The following is a 23,073-nucleotide window of genomic DNA, read 5'->3' as shown; positions in this document are numbered from 1 at the left end:
GGACCAAGGAGACAAATTCTTCTACCTCTGTCATCACTCATGCTGGGCATATCACTCCTCTACCTCTACTTCAGCATCTCCACCTTTTAAGTGTGGAAAATAAATGTGTATTCATCACCCGTTTAAAATACTTTGAGATTTACGGATGAAATTCAGAACTGGGAATTACTATTATTATCTTGCCAACTCAGAGAAAAGTACAAAAACATCACAGAGGTAAAATAATCTGTGTTATAGCTTACTTAGATTTCTATTTGTGTACTAATATTTCATTTCTCATCATACTAATGATAGCTATTTCTATTTAAACATAAAAATATTTGTAATACCTACAAGCAGCATAGTGATTATACCAGTTTATAGTCACTACAGTCATTAGTTTTCAGTACCAGGGTGTGCGATGGGAAGACTATTCAAATAAGGATCAAACACCCTGGTGCTGGACCAGCCACTGTGGAAAGACTCTGGAGCCCAGGTGATGGCCTGCCTGCAGTCAGCCACAACCACCAACTCCTGCAACAGGGGAAATACAAGGTGCTTATAATGTGTGAATTCATACTTTCAAGAGGGAGGAGCTACTTAAGAAAAAGCACCTACCATTAAAGTATTTTGGAAAAGGACTTTTCAATAAACGAGTAAATAATTCTTTAAATGTTCTTTATGGCTTTGTGACTTCTTATGAGCCAGTGCAGGTAAATCACATTCTTTATAAGTAAACTATTTTCATGTTACTCTAGTATCCCAAGTGCTCTGCTTGTGATTGTCAAATCAGGAACAAATCTTTTACCCAGTCTTGTTTTCATAAACAAATTTAGAACACCAGTACTGCAATGAAATCAAAGGTAATGGGGAGGATGAGAACTTGCTGCTTCTGGAACATTTTATTTTGGGCTAAAAGCACACACATATTGACCTCTTCTTAAGTACAGGTTATTGTAAGAGTTTGGAACCCTGCACTCTGTCTTCGCAGTCAGCAAAAGTGAAATTTGGAAGACTCTGGTCAGTTTGGGACTGCTGTGTAGGCTGATCAGGTAAGAACACAGTCAACTTGTGAGCTAGCAGCTCACAGCAACACCTGAGAGGAGGGAGAAGGAAGTATCTCCAGTGACAGCCATGCAATCAACTGAACTCACACCAAATATCCTGATACCAAGCACTCCTCCTCCTCCTCCTCCATGGGCACGCACTCCTTGTAAGGCTCTGGGTGCCTGACATGGCTTTTGGGACCGAGATGCCCTAGAATTCCTTCACCCATGTACTGTGTCAAATGAAGTGAAAAAATAATCTTCCATCCTCCACAAAGAACAGATGATCAGCATTCGGATGGGTTCGCCTGCATTCTTGCTGCAAAACGGGCAGGTCCCAGCAAGAATTAACAGGAGGCTCTACCACACACCTCCAGCCAGAGACTAACCTAGTTTTAAATACTTCAAAGCATGGGTTAGAGGGGGTTTTGTGTGCGAAGGGAAGAAGGAAAATTAAGCCAAAAACCCAGGTAAGAGTTCAGGGTTTGCCTATATGGCAATTAACCTTAATAAAAATGGAGCCTGGCATTCTTAGCAAGGCCCTGCTTCTGAAACATATCATTATTTCCTTCCCAACTTTGATACGCACTTCTAGAAGCCAGCATGAAACTTTGTCAAGGCCTAAGTTACCCTCTTTTTTAATTAAAGTTGCAAACCTTCATAGAAACCTGAATCTAGGAGCTTGCCTGTGTACTAGGATCTACTGAGCAAGTAGAAAGTGGGGTTTGTACCACTTCATCTGATGCCAGGGAAAATCATTATCACTGCAACAGAGTTAGTCTTTATGGGTGGTGAAACTGCATTACTACAGTTAGTATGGTATATAATTCCCAAGACAAGACTTGAGTATGCAAAGGGTAATAAAAAAGCCCAAGGAGATGTGGGAGGGTGGTGGATTTAAAGGTGGATTTAACGATGATCACGTGCTATACACAGATCTTGTGCTCTGACCCTTGAAGAAGACAACAGCTCACCTAGGGGTATGCAGTCGAATCACACATAAATAGATTTCAAAACCAGGGTTTAACTAGTTTGCTATCTAGGCCAAGAAACAGTTCTGGAACACATTTAACACAGTTTAATCGCATCGAATCATGGCTGGCCCAGAACTGATTTTAACAACTGTCAACTGCTCCTTGGAACAGGCAAAGCCAAAAGGCAAAGATCACGGCGTACAGGGTACGAAGGACCCGGAGACAACCCAAACATGCAGAGCAGCAGCAGTAAAGCACATTCAAATCCCATGATCTTTATTCAGATTGGGTTACAAGGAAGTGGGAACTGGGAGGAGCTAATCCTAGTGACAACTGCAAGGCAGAACTAAAGCAGAAACATGTTGTGCTGCCATCGGGACACAGCTTGAGAAATCCCAGTATCTGATGGAGAAAGTTGCTGCACTACTTACCCTACACCCGTGGCCTATTTGAGAAACAATGTTAGCAAAAATAACCTCTTTTCTCATCTCCTCAACTGGGGCAGGGAGTGACAGTCACCAATTAAAACAGGACTGAGGTGGGAAGTAAGAATTGCATATTAAGAAGGGGGAAGAGGGCAAAAATAACAAACGTGCAACACCACATGCAATTCTTTCCAAGAAATCCCAACACAACAATTCTCTGGGAGCAGGCTCCTGGGTCTGTTACTGCCTTTGTGTATGTCAGGGAAGAGGAAGGATTGCTGGATGCTTGGAAAACTGACTGAACACATGGACAGGGAACAAGCCAAAAACTGTTACAAGAAATGTTCCCTACCCTTTCAACATACTTGCATTCGCATATTCCAATTTCCCATGCTCCTGGGTCCCAAAGCTTTCCCCAAGTTACAAATCAGCCAGACCAGAATGAACTGAAGCTGAACCAGCAAATAGAGGGACTTCTCCTAAAGGATCTAGCCCCTCAAAAACTGTGTCTGCTGATGCTCAGTGAATGGCAGCAGGCTAAAGGGAAGAAGAGTCTGAAGTTTAGCTTAACTAAGCAAAAGGCTGAAAGCAACTTTATTCACATTTTTAAAAGTCAGGTGCAACACACATTGTCTTTCAGTCTGAAAGCTACGAACAAGAACCTGAGATTAATATTAAACATCAAAACTTCCTTTTCAACCATGGCCTGACATAACTGACATGCAGCAAAAGCTTCCAACTAAACACACAGGCAGCACGCACCCACATCCCGATAGAAGGCTGCCCTGTAAAGGCATTACACTTGATGAGTGTAGAACACTGTTTTTATAAAATTACATCTCACTCTAAAGAAAATATTTGCCTGGCTGTAGCCAGGAGTGTAATAAGGGTCAGTGGAAGATCACAGGCACAGAAAATGGCAGAGCCTGCCAGCTTCAGAGGGATGTGATTTTTACTTCTTTCCTCAAGATCTGAGTTTTCCCCAAACCACACCATTTGTAGCCTTTTCCATTCTAAGGACAATATTCAATATGTAAGTCTCATGCTGTCACCCCATCCTGACCCCTAGAGAAAAATCAAAACTGTATCTAGCCAAGCAACACAACAGGCAAAACCATCAGCTACTGCCCACTCAGATTAAGCAGCCACCATCATCTCTGTAACTCCTGTTGGACTGTCCTCACCACACCCCTAAGAGAAGGAAAAACTCATCTCTGAACTGCAATGTAGGTGTGTAACTGACTCTGCAGATCTGGACTCAGGAAGCTCTCATTAAACTGGAGAAACTTTTCTGTTTAGACAAAACTTACTGCTGCTGTGGCCATTTCATGCTATGTTTACAGTGGCTACCTTGCCTTTTCTTCTGGCAAAGGAACCAGGATTTAGCAGGATGTAAAAAATAATAATAGTCAAGAGTAACAATGCCCTAAATTTCTGTCGAAGTATTAAAAGTTCTCAATGGCTTCCCTTTGGTAATTAAAAAACTACTGTCATTCCAGTGATCACCAAATATTTGTTTAAAAACTGCTTTAAGAAACCACATTTGGAGCACTCATTGTGCAGTCTAATGTCCATTGTGTTTCTAAGGACCTTCAGAAAATATTCCTGCCTCCATGTTTTGTACTGTAAATGAGCACTTAGACAAGGAGGAGGGAACACTGTCTAAAAGCCAACTGTGCTTTTAAACAGCTCTCCATCCTTTTCCTCCCATGATGGGCACACTTTCCCCTCAGACACTTTGCACTTCACCTCTAGTTTCATGTTCTTGTATTTTAAGTTCTGCTTTCACAGGAAGGATTCTGCTTCACAACTCTGCAGCTGAGCTCCCTCTGGAACTTCACACGAGGGGATTAGTGGTTTTCTGACCCTCCATCCATTGGATTTTTTTCCAGTCTCTTCTCCACACAGACATTAATGTATGATGAACAGCTCCTCAGCATCTTAAAGAACAATAAAACAAAAAGAATCCTGAAACCTAACTACTACAGGTTTAGGAAAAAGCGCCATCAACCACCTCTGTCTCCACACATTTCTCTTTGAACAAGCTATGATTCCATGGCAGAATAAACTGATATAAATTGGGCTGTCTGTACCATCAAATAACCATGCACTGAGCCGTTTTAGATAGCCAAACTGACACCAAACTCCTTCCATTTTTCCTTCGGTCAGCTTTCTGCTGGTGTGGCTCAGCACAGGATCAAAGACCAGAGCCAGTAGGATGACATAAGTGGAAAGGTAGGGGGAGGATGGTACCACACACCTGAATCAACTTCTAGAGCAACAGGAACTCACCAGAGAGCACAAGACTGCACAGACCAGGGTGTCATCCTGTGTCACGTTGGTCAAGAATGAGCAGTTTGTGGAGAAGAGCAAGACACATTCAAGGGTTATAAAAAAAGGACAACCACGAGTCTCAGAAGATATTAAATCATCCCTCTGTATTGCTATAGGCAAGCTTGTCTCAAACACTGTGAAGTGAGGGAGGACATCTGTGCTCCCCTTAACTGAAATCCTGCTGTCAGACCCAGGATAACTCTAATTCAGAGATGATTCAAGTCCAGAGTTGAAGTTAAACTCTTCGGGTTCACAATGAGAAATAAAACTAAAAACCTTCACACTGGATAGCATATCTGAACAGAAAAATTAATGGCCATCCACGACCATTGTAATTCAGAAGACAAGAGCCCACTGGTAATACCAAAGATTTTCTGTAGTTGCTAGCACCCACTTCAACATAACAATACATTGTTTACCTGATTTTAATATGAACAGAAACACAACAGAAAATACTTTTAAGATAGGATCTTAGTGATTATGCAAGTGTTCTCCAAAATACATTGAGAATAGAACAAGACAAGTGGTATTTATCATAGCTTATTACCACTTCTGGATCACAGAGAACCAGAACAACTCAGAACATTTTCTTATTTGACAAAACATTCTTACTGCCAACTAAACTTACATGAGGAATATTCTGCAAATGACTGTAGTATCTATTAAGTTAGATCAGAAGTATATGCTTGCAGAAGAGAGGAAAGAGACGACAGCAATAGTCCATCCATCTTTGCCAGAAAGAGAATTAGCACCTGAAAATGAAGTACGTGGAAACCACCTGATGTTCCTGTTGAGTGTGAAAGGGTTGCGTCCAAGTGGATCTCACTACTGCAGAGTCAGCTACCTACAACATCTTTAAAACAAATCTCTGAATTCACCGCCATATCTATTGTTCTCTACAAAACATCCTCATTACAGGAAATCCACTACTAGGATACATCTGAAGATGTAATTATTAGTGTGATATTTGCTTCTCTTCTAATGTGTCCCACCAAGCATAAAAACTGAGGCTAACAACTCATTAAAAAATATGTTCTTCCAATGACAAAAACTGATGTATTATAATGGACAGGCAAAGATGAATACAGCACAAATGGAAATGTTATTTAGATGGAGGTAAGCATTTAAAATTCTCCAGCCTTAGAGCAGAATTTAACAGAAGGACATACGATAGATAACTTTTTCCAACAACCTAACTTGAGGCCTAAGTCACCTTATCTGTACATAATTTTAATGCCAACATCTGGTCCTCTACACGCAGCACTTAATTTCAATCTAGTTAAAAAGAAAAATATCAAACTATCCAAGGAGTTTTTACTTCAGGCAGTGGTGTTTCCAGAGGATTAAATTTAATTTAAGCTGTTGTATCACAATCACTTTCTCTACAGTGAGACATTCTTAACAGAGGAGAAAAAAACATTCTCTCAAGTTCAAAGGACAAATTAAGGTTCAAGTTTATCAATGTATTTCAGGCTACAGATAAAAGGAAGAGGAGTCCTAAAAATGGCAAACATACCAGCCAGAACTAGGCCAATGTTGTGGAGAATCTAATACGAAGGCTCAAACCAGTCGTTGATTAGGTTTGCCCTTGGACTTAAGTAGCAAAAACTATGACACACTCGCTATGAACAGGCACAAAGGCAAGGAACAGGGAGGCTCAAAGTAATCTCAAGAAAAATTGATCTAAAATCATATTTATTGCAACAGAAGTTGTTATTCTGGAATCCTGACACATGAAACCAAACCTTCCCTAGTGTCAAAATATAACAGCTTTCCACCATGTTTTCACTATCACGATGTGCTATCTCTTAAAGCCATTTTTCAGACACTGATGATCCAACAATACTGTTCCACAATATAAATATATATGTGGTGTTAGGGGTGGTATTTTGGGACCATCTGAAGCACTCCAAGCCGATAACCTTTATCCAAATACATAAAACAAGAGCCATGTCAAATGCACTATAAATAGCATTAATAGTAAGGAATCAATAACATCCAAACCTTAGGTAACATCTTATTAATCTGCCCTTGGCATGCATAGGCACACTGCTGTAAGGGCTCTCAAAATGCAACAGTCAAAGGTGAAGGACATAATTTGTTCAACTAGTTAATGCAACTGCTATTTAACCAACTCAGCCACTAAAATGCCACCTAATGAAATACTCCATGCCATGATAAGCAGCAGAGACAAGGCACGATCAACACGAAGGGTTTCTCGTGAGAAAATAATTTCAAGTCCTCCAGGCTAATACCGTTCTGTCATTTTTTTCCCGAGGCATGTAAAGATCTACACTTGACAACAACCATTTTAATCCCTGGTTCTCTCTCCCCCCCTCTCCCTCCCCATTTCTTGTACCGCGCCCAACACAATGGTACAACTGCATGTTCCAGGCGCCCAGGTATCGCCTTTATATTTATTTCTGCTTCCACAGTGACAAAGGTGAACTCTAAGGCTTCAAAGATGCTTTGCAGCAAAGCAGGGGGAACGGTATTCCCAAAGCCATACCCACACGCGGGTTGCAGAAATCTAGCCTCCATGAGATGTTTTAATCTGACAAATTAAAATGGTTGGGAAACGCTATTTGGCTAACGGAATCGGCCGCCACATGCAATGCTAAGGGGAATCAAGAAAAGGTCTTTAAAATAGGTCACTTTCATCCAAATCCCACACCAGCACCGAACAAAATGGTATATACACGGAAAACTCACCGCTTGGGGAGGAGCGAGGGGTAGGGATCTCGGGGGAAGGAGGAAAAAAAAAGGGAGGGGGGAAAGCAGGAATCCGCCGGTCTCCAAGGGACCCCCCAACGCCTCGGGGGCTCCGGGCTCGTCCACCGAAGCCCACCGGAGCCGTGCAGACAAAAAGGACCGAGGCGCAGGGCACGCCTGGCCCGTGGGGCCGACAGCCCAGCCCCGGCCCCAGCCCCAGGCCTGCGGCGGCCCCTGACAGCGGGGAACACCCCACCGGCGGCGGCCGCCCCTCCGAGGGAAGCGCCATTTCGCCTCCCGCTCCCCCGCCGGTGTTCGGCCCCGAGTCCTGCGGCACTGCCGCAGAGCGCGGCGGGGGAGGCGCCGGCCCCACCGGGCCCCCCCTTCCCCTCCACCTCAACCGTCCTCCCTCAGCCCTCCCGGGGGCGCCGCCGACCCGCCCCGGCCGAGTCCCCCGCCGCGATGCCCGCCTTACCCTCCGCCGCAGCCGGGCTGGGAGCGCCGGTCGGCCCCCCGCGGAGGAGGAGGAGGAGGAGGAGCGGGGCAAGGGGCGGCGGCCCCGCGGGGGGAGGCGCCCCCGGAGGGGCGTCGGGCCCGGCCCCCGCGGGTGCCCGGGCGCGGCGGGCACAAAGGCGGCGGGGCACGGCACCTAAGATGGCAGGGCAGGCGCGGCGGAGCGCCCAGCCGCCGCCACCACCACCAACCACCGCGGCTGCCGCCGCCGCCGCCGCCTGGGCCCCGCTTCGCCGAACCGCGGCCAGGCCGCGCCGCGGGAACACGGCGTGCGGGAGGGCGAGCGGCGCCGGCCGTGCCTGCCGCGGCGGAGCAGGTCCCTTCGGCCGGGCCGGGCCGCGCCGGGGTAACCGCCTGCCTGCTCTGCCGCCTCCCCTCAGCGCCAACCGGGCTCCGGCTGCTCCGTCGCCGCCGCTCCGCGCTGCCCGCAGCCAGCGGCCCCCGCCCGCCCCTCTCGCGAGACTTCGCCGCCCTCTTCCCCCCCATCCGCGGACGCGCGGGAGGGGCGGGGGGCGGTGGTTGTGGGGAGGAGGATGAGGAGGGGCGGGGCCGAGGCCGAGGGGCAGTTGTGAGGGGCGGCAGGAGCGGTTGTGTGGGGTTGGCGGGGCAAGGGTAGTTGTGAGGGGCGGCAGGAGCAGTTGTGAGGGGTTAGAGAGGCAAGGGCAGTTGTGAGGGGTTAGAGGGGCAAGGGCAGTTGTGAGGGGTTGGAGGGGCAGGGGCAGTTGTGAGGGGCGGCAGGAGCAGTTGTGAGGGGTTAGAGGGGCAAGGGCAGTTGTGAGGGGCGGCAGGAGCAGTTGTGAGGGGCTGGCGGGGCAGGGGCGGTTGTGAGGGGTGGCAGGAGCAGTTGTGGGGTTGGAGGGGCAAGGGCAGTTGTGAGGGGCTGGCGGGGCAGGGGCAGTTGTGAGGGGCTGGCGGGGCAGAGGCGGTTGTGAGGGGCGGCGGGAGCAGGGAGCGGTTTGGGGGGAGCTATTGTGGGTAGACTAAGGGCAGTTTGGGTGAGGGGTCGTTGAGGGAATGGAGGGGACTGAGGAGAGTGCGAGGAATCCCCGTGTGGGGACCCGGAGGGGTGAAAGGGGCCTGAGGGAGAAGATGGGGGGAGTGCTGCTGAGGTGTAGGGGAATGAGGACACTGAGGAAAGGCAAGAGGAAGCTTAGCTGAGTGCTCTGGGGAGGAGCAGGGAGAAGGAAGTCTTGGGGATAGGGCAGGTGGGGCCTGGACATGGGTGAGGAGGTGGAGAAGGAGGGCAGGTTTGGGGGCAGTTAGGGGCAGTTGTGTCAGAGGGGGTGGGTTTGGGGCAGGCAAGCTGAGGATGAGGACATCCGGCTGAGTGGGGACACTTCACGTGCTGGGAGCAGCTCAGCTACAGGTGTTAATCCCAGGAAGGTGGTAGGTGTCTGCTTGTGCTGACTCTTGTGCAACTGGCCTGGCCAAGTGACTGCGTTTCTGGCCATACACAGGACGTAGTTCAGCCAAGGGCACACAGTCAGAAATGTTTAATAGTAAAAATCTCCCAGGCCAAGCACAGAGCATCCTGAGCTGTAGTCTTGTGGTGGGTTTTGAACTTGGTAGGTTGCTGAGCCTTTGTGTGCTTCGGTATCTCTATCTATGAACTAGAGATAACAGTTGGCTTCATGCAGGGATTAATTATCATGTCTTGTAGTCATGTATTTGTTTATTTGGTTTTACTATAGATTACAGCTGGAGGAATGCTAAACAGTCCACCTCTCCTTGTCATGGTGTTTAAGGGCATTGTGCTCCTGCCTGAACAGAGGAAATCACTGAGGTCAGTCTCCCCTGTGTTTATAGTTGCTTTCCCTTTCAGAAGTATGGGGGCAAGGAATCACCAACAATTTGCACTGACATCCTGATAATAAATTGTTAGAAACAGTTACGTAAGACACAGTTTGTAAAAGGTGTTTTTGTAGGGTTGCTTGCGCTTTTAATTTCAGGCTTATAGCTTAGGGGACAACGTTATAAAGTGCCCTGCAAATATTCATGGCTCTGAAGTCTCCAATATGAAAAAGTACAACTCTAAATCCAGAATTACTGCTGAAATTAAAAAAGCAAAACAAATTTCCTTCCTGTTTTCCCATAAACTAACAGGTGTTTTATACCTGTTTGTACCTATAAAAAGGCTTTGTGAAGCAACCATTGAGGATGATGCTGGATACTATTTATGTAAACTTTGTTTTTACCTTTCAACAAGCAGAGCTACTGGGTACTGTTTAACCTGGGATGGGGGAAACCTGAGGGAAGATAAGAACAGAGGTTGGCTGTAATAATTGTGGACCACATCTAAGAGTTCTGCAAACTTCTCACATACTGGTCTGATACTTCGCCTTTTCAAATCCCAATGGGAAAAGTAAGGCAAGTGTGGATCACTTCAAACATATGTTGTTGTAAGTTATTGGGGAAAGGCAAACTAAAGGTTTATCTGATTATCTCAACCTTAAAGTTGGCAGCTATGACAGGAAACTTGGTTTCATTCATCTGCCAAAGATATTTGTAGCGTATCGTTTGACAAGTTAAAAGGCATTTTTGTAATGGTACAAAAATAAAACCCTCCACTTTCTGAAACTACAGTTTCTGTCTTTCTAAAATAACATGGGTTTGGAGGCATGCTTTGGGGGAAATTAAGGACAAACTTGAAAGGTAAATATTTGTATTTTCATATGTTAGAACAATGGTGTTTGACACGAATCTACCCAGCATGGCCTATCAGTATAAATTTGTTCTCGTACTTGTTTTGCAAAAGAGTGGTATCATTTGCTTTTGCAATGGGAGAACTAAATGGAGCAGTAAGAGGGAGTGATCTGCCCATGGGGTCATAAGGTGGAATTGAGAATCAGGTTCTTCTGAATCTTGATCTTGTACTTCTTCTAGCAGACAAATTGCCTTTAAAGCTCATGAATGATGAGAGTAAAAGCTTCAGGTAGTGAGGTCTGTAGAGCTAACCCTGCAAACACCAGCAGAGATTGGGCCTCCCCTCTTTCTGTTACACATATAGAAAGGCAACGATAGCTCTAGGTAAAAATTCTCAGCATCTCTAATGGTGACTGCAGAAAAATGTGAATAATGCTTTACTGTTAACTATCAAGTATTTTACTAAAAATACTGGATTTGCATTTGATCCTTATTCAGTGATAGCTTCAAAAATAAGCAGAAATTCTGAAGGAACAGCCAATATGAAAACTATGATGTTTATTGTCACCAGCGAAACTGGCACTTTTAGTGTGCTTTTCTAGCCCTGTGCTGTTAGGCATGCTCTTGCTGCTTTCTCAGATGATCATGGTAGGCATCTAGAAAGTTAATTTAGCTTAGTTTGCTGATTTCCTGATGCAAATTTAGTTCATTTAAAGAACTAAACAGGTTTATGTATGTCTGCATTGGGATTTGCACCCATCTGCTTATCCAATAGCTATACCCAAAGTTAATTCCATCAGAAGGAGGTGCCAGAACATCAGTAAATACAAACTGCAGATTGCCTAGAGGTTCAGCTGCCAGGCGGAATTGGTTTCAACACATCATTCCCGATGTGCTGCCCAGAGCTGGTCATGGGGTAGACCCACACAACACTCCAGCATAGACAGGACGTTTAAGAGTGTGCATCAGCACTCCATAATATTGTAGGAGAGGAAGTAGAGAACAATACTATGTCCAACGGAAACTGTGGCAAGAATTTATTCAAGGCACATTGTAATTACTCCAGCTGGGAATTTGGCCAGGACATTGGGGTTAACACCCCTACTTCTTCAGAAGTGTCATAGTTTACTTTTTGCAATGACTTTAAGTGATGAGGAGCTTGGCTTTCTGTCTCAGCAGAATGGCAACACCTTTAGCAGTATAAACTACTTACAGCAATGCAAAGGTCCTGGTTCAGAGTTAACTGGGAGCAGTGATGGGGCCTAGAACAGTAATCATTGCTTTATAAATACTTGAGTAGATAAGAAAGATAAGAGTGTGATTAGGGCAGAGTTTCAGCTGCTGTAATCACAGTCCTACCTTCCTTAGCCTCCAGTCCACATGCTGCTTTACTGTGACCCTTTTTAAATGACCAATTGTAGATTTTAGAATAAATTGTCAAACTTGAACTAATTAAATTTGGTTATTAATTGTGATAGCAGTTATGAATTGCAGTTGTCAATGGTTTTGGTTTAGGCATTTTGGTATCATGCAAGCAGAATGTAATTTAGCCAAATTAGAGAGGTTTCTTTTTTACTTCTTTCCTGGCAATGAGATCTTCAGAATGTGCCCTTTGCATGTTTTATGTACTGAGTTAGAAACTAACTTTCAGCTCCTCTGTTCAAGAAAAGATAAGCCCTCGTGTGTTTAAGTGTGTGACTAGTTGTGAAATGCACAAGCAAGGAATTGTTTTGCTTTTCCTAGCTCATGAAACCTGCAGTTTGGGCCATTATTATGGGTTAGGAGGTTATACAGGAAAAACATGTTCTAGAGAAAGGCTGGTCAAAATAAACGAGGTAGAGTCTTCCAGATGGTTGTAATCTGGTTTTGTATCAATGAGGTAAACTTCAGTACCTTCACTGGGATGAAGTTACCATGTCAGACAGCATCCCTCTGATGGGTTGTGATGTTGTAATGACAAAAATGAAGCAATACTGATGTTATTACATAACTGCTTTTGTATTATAGCACAACAATAATAGTACTTCATTCTTTTCTCTCTTGTCTTTTATTAGATAAATAAACATATTCCTTGCTCTGCACTTCTGATTGTCCCATGAGTCAAGGGAGTGGTTTTATCTATTAAGAAATGGGGAAACAGTGGCACAAGAAGTACTTGCCAAGGTCATATGGGAAGTCAGTGTCAGAGGCATAAACAGAATCTCAGCTTTCTGACTGTCCCACTCTACCCTCTGGGCAACCAGACCAAAGTGGAAAAGTGGCTTGCAGTGTGACTCAACAGCTTTTCCTTCCTCAGCATCTGCCATGCTGGGCAATTACAAATAAATGCCAGTAGGTCATTTCCACCTGAGCCAATCAGGTTTCCAAGGGACTCTAGGTAGCTATGTCTTCTGTTGGTGAGGGCTTCTTGATGGATCTTTGCAATAGTTTTGCTTTGTAATGTTTTCAGAACTTGAAAAAGAATTCTTTTTTTCTTTTGTCAGATGTATATTTCCCCTGATCTCTTTCAGGGTCTTTTGTAATACACGTTGCTCAGGGGCAGCCAGGAATTCTTTTTATTTTTCTGTGCAACAGAATAACAATAAGCTTATTAAGCTCTCCTTTTTCAGGTGCCTTTTTTTATATATATAGTTTATAACATAAATGCCGAATGAACTGATGCTAGGAAGTACTTCCAGAATATCAGTAAAACACGACTGACACAGCACAGTAAGAGGCAATGCACTTTGGTAGGTCAGATGCTTAGAGATAAGTGGGGTGTTGGGGTGCCTCTTAAACACAGTCATAGATAACAATGTTCTTGACTCCTTTTAACAGCAAAATCAAAACATGTTGGTCCAAAAGCCATTTTTCCAGGCTGTGACAACTGAGTATAAGGAGGATCTGTTCATCAAAACAGGGCTGAAAAGGGTTTTACTCTGGAGTTGGTTCAAAATGTCTGGCCTGTGCAGCAAAGATCAGTATTGTGGAACCCTTGACCTTGAAGAGCAACTGATGGAAAGAAGCAGGACAGGAAAGGCTTGTGTCTTGGCTCTGGCCCTTGGATAGATGGATAAGAAGAGGCCTTTGGCAGAGAAGGGTGAAAGGTGACTAATAATGTGAAACTGGGAGGAAATTCATTATAGTTATGCAATCTCTAGGTGGCTTGCTTTCTCTGAGAGACACCTTTTGTTAGTTGTCTTACTGGCATTTGCTGCTCACACTGTCTTCTGAATAGAAGTCTTAAACAATTACTTCTCTGCTTGACTTAGGAAGCTTGCTATAGCTCCCTAACAAGGAAAATACAACAGCACCTCCTTTCTTTGTTCTCCCTCTACAGAACTTTTTCAATTTCCTTTGCCTCTTCCCTTTCTTATTGGTTCTTTTTCTGGCTGTCCAGTAGTTTAGCCAAAATGAAACTTTTTCCATTGTCATGCACTAGGTCCCTGCATCTCACTTGTTCCATGGTTTTGTGTGTCACACTTCCAAACACTTCATGGACAAGATCTACTGAATTTTGCTGTGGTGGTTCAGGATGTTGCTGTTGTCTGGTCTAGTGCTTCTCCAGAGGTTTCTCCCCTGTAGCAAAGCCAGCAGAAGAGAGTTTCCATACCTGACCCTGCCGGTTTATGGTAGATGTCTTAGCTCAGTCCAAGCCTAACAATGCTGTTACAATGCTGTTAGCTGCAACAATGCTGTTAGGCCTAACACTGGCCTTTGTGCTAGACTGGCTGGTGCTGAGCCTGACACAGGGATGTAGCCTCTAGAAGAGCAGTTTGCTAGAGGAGATGATTAAAACTGCTGGAGCAAGAGTTGGTGGAACTCTTCTGAGAACCTTTCGATTCCTTATTAGCATGGTGGCTTTTCCAGTGACCTCCAATGAACAGCTATACTGCTGACCCCATCTGGATCTTGATTTTCCATTTTACAAGTAAAATGACACGGTTTGCATTGTTGGCAGGAGCTGGTTCTTATTATAATCCACAAAGCAGTTGTGAAAATACGGCCTTGATCTTCAGCAGTCACCCGTCTCTGTGCCATTGTGTTCCACTCTTGAATAGACCAGAAGAAGAGTTAGGCTGCATACAGATTAACAAATCTATTGCTAGTATCTCTGGCTACTGCAGCATGACTCACCCATCAGTGCTTGTCAGCGTCTGGTGTGACCTCACTGAAAGCTTCCTCTCCTATGTGAAGGCAGGTTGTAATCCAGTGTGGGAATCCTACATAGGTGGAAAATGAAGTTCTGAGACTGTGATGATGCATACATCCTCAACATCCCCCTAGAAACCAAAGGTGCCCTCACCAGGAATATTCTTACAGATACCTGAACATCTTTTAATAAGTTTTCCTTTCCCATGCTTCTATTAAATAAACACCTGTAACTATTCAAGACAGCCAAAGAAATAAGTGCTCAAGAGAATGGGAGAGATTAGGGAGGAGATACTCTGTTCTTTGCAAGGGTGAAAAGGAGCTGATGGTTCCTTTTTATCACACTTTCTAGAGGCTTTTGCTCTTTTTTCCTTATGTCAGTATGTAGGACTTCTGGTAGGCTGGTTGAGGGAGACAGGTGAGAAAACAGCAAGGGGAGTGGGTGAGTGAATCGGCTTTCTACATATACTACATATAAGCTACACATGAAAGTTAACTTTCATGTGTAGCTTATATGTAGTATGAAGATGAAACAAAAAGTGGGAGGCAACAGGAGTTAGGAATCAGATGGTTCTCTTCAGCTCGTGCCTGCTGAGTAAACATGAAGCTTGTGCTCAGTGCCTCTACCCCCTTCCCATGGGCTGTTACGTACTAGCAGATACTAGCAATGCTGTTCAGCCTAAACTGAGCAAGCTGTTGGCATTTTCGTTGCAGAACCCACATCTAGTAACACACACAGAGGGAACTTTTAGCTTCTAAAAACAGAAGACCAGCATTGCCCTACAGGTATCTGCAGCCACTTGAAGCCTGGGTTGAAAGTGAAATCTCTGGCCACTGGTCTGGTTGCTCTGCTTGGGATACATGGATATCTCTTTGAGTTTTCTGTAGATGATTTCTGTGTGTGGCAATGTTTGTGTCAGCCTGGCAGCTTTATCCTTAAGCAGCAATGGTTGCTGCCTCTTGGCTTCCCAAACCCACTGTCCTCAGAGCTGCTGCTCCTCTCTGGCTCCAGAGAGCAACCCAGAGCCTGGCACCCTGTGAGAATCTTGCAGAAGATCTCTGCTTCGGTGGATCACTATGCAATCTCCTAATCACTGTGACAACAGCTTCTTATGTAGCAATTACCTAGAAAAGTAAAGAATGTCTGGTATGGCGGGACAGAAAGACACCCTGCTTCTAAAGGTGTGTCGTCGTGGTGACACTAAGGGATTATACTTGGGGTTTTCTGAAGACTGGGAATATGGATTTTATTTTGGGGTTTTAAGATCCTGTTCTGATCAGATTCATTTCATGTTCTGGTCCATCATTGGGGAAGGCATAGAAGGTTGTAGAGGTGAGGCGTGCACGTGATTTGCAAGGAGGAAATAGTCAACCTTATGCCTTTTAATCCATAATTCCTCACCAGATCTTACCTGCTTTGCTTTTTTGTGATTCTGGGGTGAAGTAAATTGGTGGCTCTGCCCAGTTTCTGGTACAGAGATGTGCACATGCACACAGAATACAGCTAGTTCTAGAAATGAATGTGCGTCTGGTGTTCTTTGCACAGAGGCCACGGCCTCCTGAATGATGTTTTGAGACTGAGCAGGCTTTTCCTGGATGATCTGATGGATATGCAGCATGATATGCAAGTGGGCAAGAGATGGAAGCCCCATAGCAGTGCTGTCCATGCTGCATTCAGCTGTGGGTGTGTTGGGTTAAATGATTGATCCGGTATTTGAAATCTTATTGCTTAATTTCTGTCTTGATTTTTAGTATCTTGGCAGACTTTTCTTTCACATGCTAAAGCAGACCTCGGGTTCTAGTAGAATCCTGCTCTTACATCAACCTCAAACCTCATTGCTGCTCCCTGTATTCAGCTGGAAATGGACAGACACCATTTGTGGCGGCCTGAATATCCTGAGTCACTGGTTACCAGCTGGCATGTGTGCCGCAGTTTTCGTTTCTCCCTTTACGACTGCACTCCCTAGAGGAGGCTCGGAACAATTGCAGTTGTCAGCGAACGCATATGATGTGCACTTCCCTAGATCCACACAATTGGTTGGCGACCTCTGACTACGTCTGTGGGGTGAGCTGCCTGTGATTTGTTACTGTACGCCTGGTGTTTCCAACCAGAAAATAGAGCAGGTGTAGGCATATTTAAAAATGCATTTTCTTCATGTTTGCTGGTAAAATCTCTGCATTGTAGAGATGGTGATAGGATGTTTTCGTTAATTGGTGGAGACAAGTAATGATTCCAGTAATGCTCTCACAGTAAGATAAATTGTGTGAAAACAGATGAAATCTAAGTATTTAGAAGGTGATGAAAGGTAGAAGTACTTAACTCCCCACACTGGCAAAGCTTTGCTAACAGGAGCATGGGTTTACCGTGCAGGAGCTGAGAGGTTTTCTGTCCATTCTGTCAGACGTGTTTGTTACCTTGCTTCCCCAGTGTCCCAAAACAAGGCTGCTGAAGCTGGGCAGGGAAGGAATGTAATGTTTCTATGTTGTTTCATCTCACTAAAATGTCTGCACTATGGAATGTCTGCTACTGGGCTTCTCTGGGGAAAGCTGAAACACAGAACACTTCATTGAGCTTTTTGACCCAACAGGTCTTGACACATTGCTGCAGACATGGCTCTGTGTCTGAGCTGGACTGCAGCACTTCCATTCTGTCCTGCTAAAATAACATATTAAACAATACTATTCACTCCATGCCATTTCCACCTAATGACTAAAAAGTTACATTCTTCCTAAGCTGGTTTTAATTTCCATGCCATAAAATATTAGTTAATGGTCAGCTGATTTCACTGGCGTGAGGACTGTGATGTATGTAACACAGATTAATGCCTGCCTGGGACCAGATGAGATAAAACAGCTCCTTCCACTGAAATACCCAGTGAAATACAGTGATGCTCTGTAAATCAACTTTTGTGTTTGCAACAGGTTGCTAGTGTTTGCCTGGGATGGTCCATCCTGTTATAACAGGCGCTGGTCCTGCTTGGACGAGATACGTGGGTTGTGCTCACAAAAACAGACGCAAGTTGTGTCAGTGGAGTAAGGAGTGGCTCACCTTAGGAACAGGCTGTAGGTTTTGGTGTGAGATCTCTTAAAAAAAGAACCTTTAGAGAAATGTTTCAGGGGGAAATATGTGAGATAGACCTTGACTTGATGAAATTCTGGTTCCTCTTGCTGCATAAGGGACTTGTCCCAAACAAGACTGGTGCGCGACTCACTGTCTGAAGTGTCTTGGGAAGATGTGAACTATAGCTGAAGAGAGCAGTATGTCAAAGAGGAAATATTATTAAGAGTAGTCCTAAGAGGAGTTTTCTCAGACTGACAGCTGTTCAAAAACTTGCATACACAGTTACTCCCTTGTTCCTCCTGTATAGATCTGACTCACCCACCCCTGTCCTAAACACACCAGTTGCAGTATTTTCCTTTCTTTCATCTACTTCGTATTTCATATCCTTCAAACTTCCTTTTGTATCTGTGGGCTTAATTCTGTTAAATCCAGTTGCTCTGCCTTCTGCTCTGCCTATGCTTTGCACCTGCTACATAGCCCCAGCAAACTTGGCAACCAACCCTTGGGCACTCTAGAGAAAACAATTGTCTAGACCAGGCACCTTCTGCCTGATGCCCTGGATGTACCCCAGAGCTCTCAGGCATTAGTCTGTATGCAGAACAACATGTTGCTATGCAAATGGTTCCTTTCTGCTCTTCCTTCTACAGAGTTACATGGCATCTGACTTGTCAGCAGGCACTGGCCTAATGCTTATTGCATAGGAAGATAGATAAAATCTTGTGCAGTGTCTTTGTGGACTCATAATTGTACATTTCCCCTCCTCGGGAGTGAGGGAGCTCGCAGAATAAGCAGCACCCTCTGCAGACCTAGAAGCAGTGCAGTCTTAAAGGACAGTAGTGCAAAGGCCCTACAGAGCCTCTGGTATCCAGCAGAATTCAGGAAGATGTGTTGCTCTTTTAAACTGATGAGGAATCAAGTCTTGGTGTGAAAGAGTCCTATGGCACAGGAAGGGCAGAGAAGCCTTGGTGTGAAGTCACAAGCCATTCTCATTCACAGTTGAAGTCCCTGTTCCCAAGGCTGACACGGAGCCTGTCAGCATCCTGCAGCTTCCAGTACAGAGACGTGACCAAAATAGCTCCACAACTTTACAACGTGGCTAAAAATAGCTTACAGGTCAGCTTTTTTTCTTAAAGGTAGTGGTGACATCAATGGGAGAGCACTTTTGCTGCTGTTCAGTGCAGGTAGAACTGAGCAAACAAAGGGGAAACAGCAGCAGTTTAATTATCTGAGCAGCCTTGACGTGAGAGAGGTCTTAAGGGGTGGGGAAGGACTAAGGTGGTACAGCAAGAGATGGACAAAAGCATGAAAGGCCTGGGCAGACCCTCTGCCACTGACCGAGTCACTGTGCTTGTACACAGCTTCTCTGTGGGGTTTTATTGCCATTACGTTTAAAAGGCATCAACTGCCCGTTTCGGTCTCATTGTGGCCCATGTCAGGATGTGTCACTGGACTGAGCAGCCACCAGCAGCGTATTCCTTGCTCCTCATTTCCAGACAGCGAGCACAGTCCATGATATCACCTCTGGCCAGCACGGCTATGGCTGTGGCAACGTCAAGGGTGTTTTGCTGTAGCCATTCAACCAGAGCTGATGTTTTACAGCACAGTTTGTATGTGGAGAAATCTGGGTGGCCTTCATTCTAGGGGGGTTTCAGTATCTGGTTTTGGGCTCTCTTATGGGGTTGAACTGTCTGTTATTGTAAAGCATAGCAGTTTACCAGAGCTTCTCACCATGACCCTCAGATTTTGAAGTCTCTATTGTGCATCCTAAGTCTGGCCATGGAGATAAATCTCAGCCAAGTTTGGAAGTGAAGTGCCTGATCTGAAACATTATGGGAATCTAATGTAGGTTAGGAGGGGTTTGCCATTCCTGCAGCCGCCTGCGTGCTGAGGTAAGTGCTGCAGCAGGCTGTGCTAGCGAGAATTGCCTTTGCGCTGCAGGTTTCATGCCCACTGATTTTTATGGTGCTGAAAGAGAGGAAGGAGGTGACAAAATAGTGAAAAATTGAGGCCAGGTCATTGCTGTCAGATGAGGACAGAGTCCTGCAGCCAGTCAGATGTGACAGAACACACTTGCTGATACTGCTACCAGGAAGCTTGAGAGAAATGTGACTGAATGATAGCAGTGCGCATGTGCCTTTGGAGAAAGGAGGCTATCTGTGAGCTCTTGCAGTGCTTTCTCTGCCCAGCAACATCCTTGCTTCTTTTCCTTGCATTCTGCTAAAGCAGCTGTTCTGTATTTACAAACTGATCTATTCTTTGTATAGGGCCATCTTCACACTGAGCCAGCTTCACAGCAGTTAGCTGAGATGAAGGACTGACAGGACCTCAGGTTGTCTTTGAGTAATCACTATAAATAGGGCAAAAGCACTATAGTTACTGTTCCCTTAAACTAGTGTGAGAGCCTTGTAGGATCAGCCTCAGCCTCCATCTATGCAAAATGGCTCCTGTTACCTTGAAAGGGGGAGATTCAACCAAATGCATCTCTAAATTGTCAAGTATAGAGAGAATTATGTTGCAAGATCAGCTTGCTGAGGATTTCATTTGGTGTACAGCTAAGCTGAAACTCAGTTGCCAATAAAAAGGGAAGCTCTGTATCCCTAGCTGTGTGCTTCTGGTGCATTTTGAAGCTACAGGCCGCATTGGCTGTGGACTCTAGTTAGGTTATAGGTAAAATCGACTCAATACTAGTACCATGACCATTTAGCACAGTCATTTCTCAGCACTGCAATACAGCTCTGGCCACAGCCTGCTTCTTCCCCTCAATGAGAGTTGCTCCCTGGTCTGCCCTGCCCAGCTTGCAAATGTAGCTCATCAGCCTCTGCCTCTTTGCAAATGAGCTGTGTAGGTAATGGGAGGAGGAGCAGCAGGCTGAGGCTTAGCAACCTGCCCATCCCAGCCAGCCATAAATGCTTCCTCATAGGCTTTCTGGGGTTATTTGCCATGTGAATTGTGTGGGTATAAAATTCTTCTTTCCCTAAATGCTCTGCCTTTTGCAACAGGAGGCCACTTCCCAGTGGGGAAAATGGGCTGCTAGGCAATCAGCTTGTCCTTTGGATAAAATCCAGAGCTGATTGGTTTGGGTGCAGCAGTGTGCTCACAGAGGCAGAATGCACCCAGACTGGCTCCCATCTAGATAGCGCCCATCTTCCTGCACTGCTCCATGTCCCTGCAGCTCAGCCTGAGCACAGGTTCCTCTCCTCGCCTGTGCTGGCATGCCCACAGCAAACCATAATTTGCACCCAGTCCTCGTGTCTCGATTGGTGGCAAACCCTCTCAAAGCAAACAGTGATTTGCCTGTCTGCACTGACTCAGCTCTGCTGAAGGCAGGAATCGGAGCTAAATCCGGTTCAGTAAAGTCTATAGGTAAAGCATAGCCTTCCATAGCAGATACTGGGGGGGGTTAAAGGAATCTGTGTACATCACAGAAGTGCACTGAAGTGAGCGATGCTGCATTAGGCAGGAGAGAGCCTACCCTGGAGGGCACATCTGTAGCCCTGTAGTTGTAAGCACTGGGGGTTTTCTTCCTCTGCCTGCAATTACTAGCAAGCAACTGGGAATCCAGAGGAATCTGGGCTATCTTTAGGAAGCAAGTACCTACTCTTTGCCTCCTCTGAGGAAGCAAGGTCCTTCATTACAGCCTGTCATGACAAGGGGCTCACAGATAAGGAGGAAGGGCAGGAAACCTGCTGAGCTCCGCTTCTTTAGCAGCTCTAAATATTTCCCATAGCCTTAGCTCTGTGAGTCAGCATTCCTAGAGCCTGGACTTGTTTACAGCAGCAATCAGTGAGCTGATACTGGGTAGGTGGGGTATAGAGGTACATGTGTGTCTAAAATGAGAAACCCTTTGCCCAGGCACAAGCGGGGAAGTTACCAGCTGTCTTTCAAAAATGGGACTAACAGGGAGCAAAGAACAGGGATACCCTGAACAGTAACTGCACTGGAACTATTTGCAGTGTAAGGAATTTCCTAGTGTGTAAGGAATTTCCTCTAATGTGAGGGGATTAGAACTTCATAAAGCTGTATATATTGTGTTGTCTTAGTTCACTTAATAATAATAAAAAAAGGACTCTGGAAATAGTCGGGATTATCAATAGGGTGGGATAAAGGTAACACTTCCCACCTCAGGTGGTTACAGATTCATTTTGCTTTGGCCTGACCAGACTGGCTGCATGGCAGGGAAACTCCCCAAACTGTACAGGTAACAGACCATACACTGAGGTTTCTCTCCAGAGCCCATCCTGCACTGGGATAAGGAACATGAACCATGGGACATCTTCTGTCACCACATGCAAGCTTTTTGTCTGACCCTGGCTGGTCAGCCTGTCTGGCTCGTTGTGGCAAAGGGAGGGCACATCAAAACCAGTATGGATTATTTTAGATCTGCAACCTTTATTTTGAAAATTCTGGTTTCCATAGCAATGTAGTGCTGTTCCCTCTCATCCCTCTCCCATTACTCCAATCTTAGCAGCCATTAGATAAATTATCAGCCAGGCAAACCTTAGCTTTTTTTTTTTTTTTCTCTTGAGTGATTTTATATGTGTTTGGTTCCTTAATGAATCAGAGCCAGTTAGTCAAGGATTGACTCATATCCTTTCCTGGGGCTGCCATGAGGTCTATTGCAGTGTAAAGATGATAATGAAGAATGAATATTATTAATTGGACTTGGTGTATGAATTGCTGGGCTACTTTCCAGCAGAGCAGGGGGTCTTGCATCTAGAATTCTGCTTCGGTTCTAGATGAGTTGTTTATGTCTTTAGATTTTACTTATGTTTCTCTACAGTTCATTAGGAGATAATAATCTTGTTCCATACATGTAGTAAATAAATTCTTTTGTAGGTGTTGCTGTGTACTGCTACTCAGCTGCTCTTCTCCACCCCAGAGGTGACTTGTGGACACAGTTCCCTTCTCATTGTTAACAGAGCCAAGCTCATGGCTCATTAGTTCATTCTTCTCTTTCAATATGTGCAAAAAAAAGAAGCTGTTAAGAAAACACCTTCCACACTTTGTCAAGAAAACAAAGCAAGCTTTTCTTTTTTTTCTGCTGCTGTTTGCTTGTTTCCTGGTGCATCTTGTCTTCCTGGTCAAGGAACTACAAGTCCTGCCAGAAGAGTTATGCAGGCTGGAATGTAAAAACCCCAGAGTTACCCCTGCAGCAATGATGGCATGCAAAAAGCAAAGATGTAGACATGATTTATTCTGATGGTGTAGTTTGCCTTTTAAGGAGATGGTTTAGTGAGTTCTTTTGCCTATATGAA

The 23,073-nt window shown here is 45.1% G+C and overlaps 2 protein-coding genes across 2 annotated transcripts in view; one reads left to right on the top strand and one right to left on the bottom strand.

Annotated features, from left to right (window-relative positions):
- TAOK1 (TAO kinase 1) overlaps positions 1 to 8,129 on the bottom strand; it is a 65,466-nt gene extending 57,337 nt beyond the window's left edge. Inside the window, exon 1 of the mRNA XM_061470089.1 lies at positions 7,946 to 8,129. The gene's annotated coding sequence lies outside the window, so the exon portion shown is untranslated. The remainder of the gene's footprint in view (positions 1 to 7,945) is intronic.
- Positions 8,130 to 9,529: 1,400 nt separating this feature from the next.
- Positions 9,530 to 23,073, top strand: part of NUFIP2 (nuclear FMR1 interacting protein 2) — a 40,639-nt gene continuing 27,095 nt past the window's right edge. Inside the window, exon 1 of the mRNA XM_061470125.1 lies at positions 9,530 to 9,766. The gene's annotated coding sequence lies outside the window, so the exon portion shown is untranslated. The remainder of the gene's footprint in view (positions 9,767 to 23,073) is intronic.

Source organism: Pezoporus flaviventris, unplaced genomic scaffold, assembly GCF_033815535.1.
Source record: "Pezoporus flaviventris isolate CSIRO_AGI_PZ_B2104156 unplaced genomic scaffold, CSIRO_AGI_Pfla_v1 ptg000063l, whole genome shotgun sequence".
NCBI lineage: Eukaryota > Metazoa > Chordata > Aves > Psittaciformes > Psittacidae > Pezoporus > Pezoporus flaviventris.
This window is presented reverse-complemented; position numbering and strand designations above follow the sequence as displayed.